At 36.4% G+C, this 5880-nt stretch overlaps 1 pseudogene; it reads left to right on the top strand.

Moving 5' to 3' along the window:
• The first annotated feature begins 972 nt into the window (after nt 1-972).
• Nucleotides 973-2980, top strand: LOC149218758 (calcium-transporting ATPase 1 pseudogene; annotated as a pseudogene).
• Nucleotides 2981-5880: the final 2900 nt, after the last annotated feature.

Here is a 5880-nt window from a genome sequence, read left to right as displayed (position 1 = left end):
AAAGAGAAGTAGAGTTGTATAAGATATATAAGGGATCAAACTGAAGGAATTTCCCAAGAGAATTTGTATAATTTATCACAAGCTTATGATGAGAAACACAATAAAAGAAGTATGTGATGGATTGCTACCTTGGAAAGTTCAAGTGGTTGCTTCGTTGAAACTGGTGAAAATGTTGAATCTCCAAATAGAAACAAGGTTTAGGCATGTGAAGGTGAAGTGTGTTATAGATGCTCAATAAAAATATAAGGGCATGGATGTGTCTAATATGAATGTATTACAATGTTGTGCTTCTTCAAGTGGAAATGCAAGTGATAAAGATATCTTTATCACTGAATGAAATGACGACCCAATATTGGCGGTAAGGGAAGATAATCATCCTAGAGAGAAGGAGGAGTTTGATGTAAAGGTTCGGGAAAAGCAGGCAACATTATATTTCTGAGCTGTGTTACACTATGATACCTCTGAGCAATGTCAGGTAGACTGATACCTCTGAGCTGCGTTGGATTTCTGAGCTGCATTAATTCAACATATGGAATGGTATGGAGACACCAGAGGGTGTAGTTTATGAGAATAACACCATTGCACGTTATGCCAGCACATTATGAATACATTATAGCCAATCCATTGTTCACAACATTATGCTTGCCAGAAATTCTGCCGTCACCAGACCTACCAAGTCAGAATGACGATATATATTCTTGGTACATCATAATTATGGTGTCATATATATTCCCTGTGGTCAACCCTCCAATAATTTTATTCCATATAATATTTCTATCACTTAGGAGGTCGATATATTGCAAGATTTGTTACACTGCAATATCTATGTAATGTCGTCCAGACACAATGCTCCAGATCCGTGCATTTAGATCTGTGCATTAGTTTTCCATGCAACCCAATGGCCTTATCTCTCATCGACCTCGCATTGTATACAAATTGCGAACAAGGAGACAAAAACGTTGTGCTACTTCTATGGTGCCAGAGTTGGTTCATGTGAACGTTACTCAGTGGTGCTGGAGTGTGCTTATTACAATCTATGTGTCAAAGAGAAGATATGGGAACGTTGTCATAAATATTGAGGGTGTGTTACATTGAGAGCAGATATGACAACGTTATGATAAATACTAATGGTGCATTACATTGATGTATGCAGGAAGTGCAAGACGTTAATTCTGCATTATTGGTCTCTACATGGTTATCACTAGTATAGTCATCCGGGATATAATATGCAACTTTAAATGAGCATATGCAGCATTCAAAATTTGTGGGACATGTGGCAATAATTGAAAGTGGTCATTCAACTACGAGCATGTTGGCACCATGAGCGGAGTGCAATATCCAAGATGAAATCTATGAAAAGAGGCATGACAATGTTAGAGAACAAAATGAAAAAAATTGAAATTGTCAATGTCAATTGACTCTAGTCCATGACCTCGATCGAATTAAAGAAAATAAGAGTAGTTTTTTAGTTCCTCAGGCTACATTCCGGTTTATTTATGTTGTTCTATCAATTTCTATTGATTACAAAGTACCAGAGGAAGTCAAAGCATCTAGTTTTGGTATTTCGCCAGATGAACTAGCGTCCATAGTCGAAGGCCACGATCGTAAGAAGTTAAGATACCATAGTGGCATTGAAGGAATCTTTGAAAAGCTCTCTACATCAATCACTGATGGAATTGTGGCCAGTGAGGAAAGCTTAAAGAGGAAGCAGGAGCTCTATGGTTTTAACAGATTCGTGGAGAAGCCACCTCGGGGATTTTGGATGTTTGTGTGGGAAGAAATGCAGGACACGACTCTCATGATCCTTGCAGTTTGTGCAGTTATCTCTCTAGTTGTTGAAATTTATAAAGAAGGGTGGCCCAAAGGTGCTTATGATGGTCTCGACGTTATTTTTAGCATTTTATTAGTTGTCTTTGTAACAACAACTTGTTATTATCATCAATCGTTGCAGTTTAACGATTTAGATAGAGAGAAGAAGAAGATATTTATACAGGTAGTTCGAAATGGTTATAGATATAAAATTTTAATATATGACCTAGCTATTTGGGACCTCGTGCATTTATCGATTGGGGATCAAGTGCTTGTAGATGGGCTATTTGTATATGGATTTTCTTTGCTTATAGACGAGTCGAGCCTAACAGGTGAGAGTGAACCTGTGAATGTGAACAAAGAGAAACCCTTTCTCTTGTCAGGAACAAAGGTACAAGATGGTTCTAGAAAGATGTTGGTGACAACAGTAGGCATGAGGACTGAATGGGGTAAAATGATGGCACAAATGATGCACCAGCTTTACATGAAGCAGACATAGGGCTTGCAATGGGCATTGATGGCACTGAGGTTGCAAAGGAGAGTGTAGATGTGATTATACTCGATGATAACTTTGCCACAATCGTCACAGTTTCCAAGTAGCTCTCCCCTCATAGAGGTACAATTTTTATGGGTGAATGTGATCATGGATACTCCTATATACTTGGCATTGGAAACAGAGCCTCTAAATGATGAATTGATGAAAATAAAGCTTCTTGGAAGAGGCAGAAGAATCATCAACAATGTTATGTGGAGGAATAATTTTGGCCAAGCTTTGTACTAGCTCATTGTAATATGGACTCTACAAGCCAAAGGAAGAACTCTATTTGAACTAGATGGCCATGATGCAGATTTGGTTCTGAACACACTGATCTTCAATTCATTTGTCTTCTGCCAGGTTTTTAATGAAATAATTTCAAAGGAAATGGAAGGGTTAAATATTTTCCATGGCATATTGAGCAATTGGGTCTTCATGGCTGTCATGTCTTTTACGGTTGTGTTCCAAGTGATATTAATTGAATTCCTTGGTATTTTTGCAAGTACGATTCCCCTTAGTCAAAACTAGTGGTTTCTGAGTGTACTAATAGGTTTTCTGGGAATGCCAGTAGCCATGCTGGTTAAACAAATCCCCTTAACAGGGGAATCAAACCAATATAAATTAAAAGTCAAATGAGATGAAATTAGATTTTGCAGTCAATGGATGGATCTTGTCATGCATGCATCTAATTATAGCTGCATTAACAATTATCGAAAATCATTATAGCCCATCTCTAATGAATACATGATAATCATGTCTTGTAACCCGTGGAACCTATATTTTGTTTCGGTTCTAAGAAAATACCTTTTATTAACCAATTCGGTGAAGTAGGACGAACTTACAAGGATTATACGATATTTAAATGTATGGGAGACAGAGGGATGCATTCTTACATTTAGTGCCCTTCCAAGCATCTCTTGAATGCAATGTTTATGATGATTCTACATCATTGGATAAATCCAAACATTCCTTTTCCACAGAGGATTGTGTGAGATGCATTGACAAGAATCCAAAAAATGGGTTCATAGTTGTTGTTGGTAGAGAATGTGCAGCTACTACTACCAAGACAATTGGAAATGTGGATGAAGGTGCAGATGATAGCTTCAATATGAACTCTTTTACAGGCTACAAGACATCTATAACCCCTTCCCATTGATGCCAAAAGGGGAGGTAAGCAGAGGTTATGGGCAGAAATGAGAAATATCTTTCAGGACAAATGGAGGAGGATGAATGAGTTGAGTTGCCATCAATGTCAATGGGGGAGATTGTTGGCAATATTGTCATTGATGGCAAAGGAGCAATATATGATAGGAGAAGCAAGCAACAAGAGAAGGAAAAGGAGAAGAAGAAGGAGGAAGAGTTGTGATACATTAAAATGTTTTGATAATGTTGCAGAGGTTACTATATTAAAGAATTTGTTGTGATGTAAAATTGTTCATTAAGCTTAAATGTTGTGATGCAAAGGTAAGACTCAAAGGAAAAGGCAAAGATTGTTGTGATGCATTAATGAGAAAGATTGGTATTTGATGTTGGCATTAGGTTGATTCATTTAATGATTACATGTGGCTAAAATTAATATTGGATGAATTATTTATTTTTGTTCTAATATTCAAGATATGAAGAGTTTGGAAACAAATGAGTGGAAGGCAAAGAGTCAAGACTATTCACTTCATATTCCTATGTGGGTTACAAACAACCAACAAACTATCTCTATAAAATATATGATTTTGGAAGGCATAAGAGATGTTAGAGAATGGATGAATGTGTGTGAGCTAATTGAGCTATTATGCATTAGTTACCTGGCACTTATGAAGCTGATGTGAAGAAGATTTGAAGGGAAGAAGATGTAGAAATGAAGATGGAGATATGCAAAGTTTATGACCAGGTAAACCAGTACATTATTATTTCGTGTTTTCATAAGGGGATGGTAGTCTCCTTTCAAGTTGAAGCTTGATAAATATCCAGTTAGAGCTGGTTGAGGTAGGAGCCTCTAGTGGGTTGTAGCCTACAAAAAAAATATGGGAGTTGGAGCTTCCTTGCATGTTGCAGCTTGTAGAAAATAGAGGTAGCAACCTCCTGTAGGTTGGGGCCTATAGTAAATCAGATGTAATAAGGAGTAGGAGCTTTCCTTTGCATCAAAACAATAATAAAATCGTGATTTTCTCCCTTTATGGGTTTCCACATATATCTGGTGTTAATGTGTGTTGTTATTATGTGTTCATGTATCTGGTTTGGTTTTCTTATTACTTGTTGATCACATATTCATATGTTGGTTATTATTTGTTAAGATGCTCATGTTATGTATTAGTTAATGAGATTAATGAAAATAATTTTATTGTCCATGAATATACTAAACTAATTCACCCCCCTCTCAGTTTAGTCAATTTTTCAATAGATTCATTACCATGTAACCACCTTGAATACAAATGAACTAAAACATTGCATCTTCACATTATTAAAATATTTGTTACTGTTGAAGGTGAAATAAATTAAAGAACTCTACAATGCTACAACCATGTCCCACGCCCTTATGATGCAGACATGTTACCAGTATCTTTGGAAGGCTTTTCCTCTTTTATGTCGACCAAATTCAAAAGTCATGATTAATCCATATGACTTGAGATGATAAGGTGCCAAGTTGTCCATTTACAAGTAGTTGATTTTTTTAATTGTCTTGAAATAAAATTGTCCCCTATAAAATTTAAATTATTTTTAAACTTTAAATAATTATTAACTACCCTATTACGCAGCATGAATGTTAAATATTAAAATTAAAACAATTTAAATCCAACCATATATACACAACATTAAATGCTACTTACCATAATGGACATCCAAAATTTAACTAAAGTGGACTTCAATTTTTACAGCAGATTAAGCTTCTTATCACTTGCTGCTAATTTTATGGTGGTTCAAACGGATATATTTTTAAATGCCTAACTATATTCCCATATCATGACGCTGCAGATTGTTCCAGATATCGGCTACCTTTAGTGCTTGTTTGATTATTATTATTATTTTAGTGGCATGTGGTCAGTTATTGTATAGGTAAAGCATGTGGAGCTGGTAAAAGATAGACCATTTTGTGATAAGAGGCCATAATACAGGGCTGCCAAATACGTCTAGATGGTAGGGTGCTCACCTTGTTTGTGATTTTAGCGGAGCATTCACTTAGTAGGGCCAATGTTGTAATCTAGCTAGCATTTCTAGTTAGCTCTCACAGTGGTTGTAAACTACCTATAGCATCCATTTATAATAACAATGGAGCTGAATATGAGAGTGTCAATGGAGGCTAATAAGCATTTATCAAGGGCATGGCTCATCCTGACCATCCTGACGATGGTTCAACACATCGTCATCATGTGTCTGTAATGGATCAAAGGCAACAACAACATGGTTCCAAACTCATTTACATTTACCGAAATAAATCGAAGTCATGGCCTTTGTTCCACTTAGCCAAAGTAGTGTTGCTCCCAACTATTGTAGGGCCTGACTTGAAATTGGGTCGCTTCCTCTCTTAATTGTCCAGCTATACA

The sequence above is a fragment of the Pinus tabuliformis genome, chromosome Q, assembly GCF_031772625.1.
Source record: "Pinus tabuliformis cultivar Carrire ecotype Pingquan chromosome Q, CPIR1, whole genome shotgun sequence".
Lineage (NCBI taxonomy): Eukaryota > Viridiplantae > Streptophyta > Pinopsida > Pinales > Pinaceae > Pinus > Pinus tabuliformis.
The sequence above is the reverse complement of the archived record's forward strand: the minus strand, read 5'-3'. Positions and strand labels throughout refer to the sequence as shown.